This window comes from Pan paniscus, chromosome 1 (assembly GCF_029289425.2).
Source record: "Pan paniscus chromosome 1, NHGRI_mPanPan1-v2.0_pri, whole genome shotgun sequence".
Taxonomy (NCBI): domain Eukaryota; kingdom Metazoa; phylum Chordata; class Mammalia; order Primates; family Hominidae; genus Pan; species Pan paniscus.
The window spans coordinates 93499629-93499867 of record NC_073249.2 but is presented as its reverse complement, the minus strand read 5'-3'; positions in this window follow the sequence as shown (position 1 = coordinate 93499867).

Below are 239 nucleotides of genomic sequence, written 5' to 3'. Positions count from 1 at the left end.
GTTATTGTGTTGTTTTCCTGTCTCTTCCCAGTAAACCCTTGTTGGAATCTGGGTATATGTATTCTACATATGGTTAGTTTGTTCACAGGTTCATAATAAGTGCTCATTGAGTGCAAAGCGTTGTACAAGGCACTTGGGGTTACATATTACAAAAGGAGTTTGCAGGGATTACTGTCTAACGAAGCAGACAATTCATTGCAAAATGTAGTGGTGTTCTGAAAGAGGATGGAGGTTAAGAA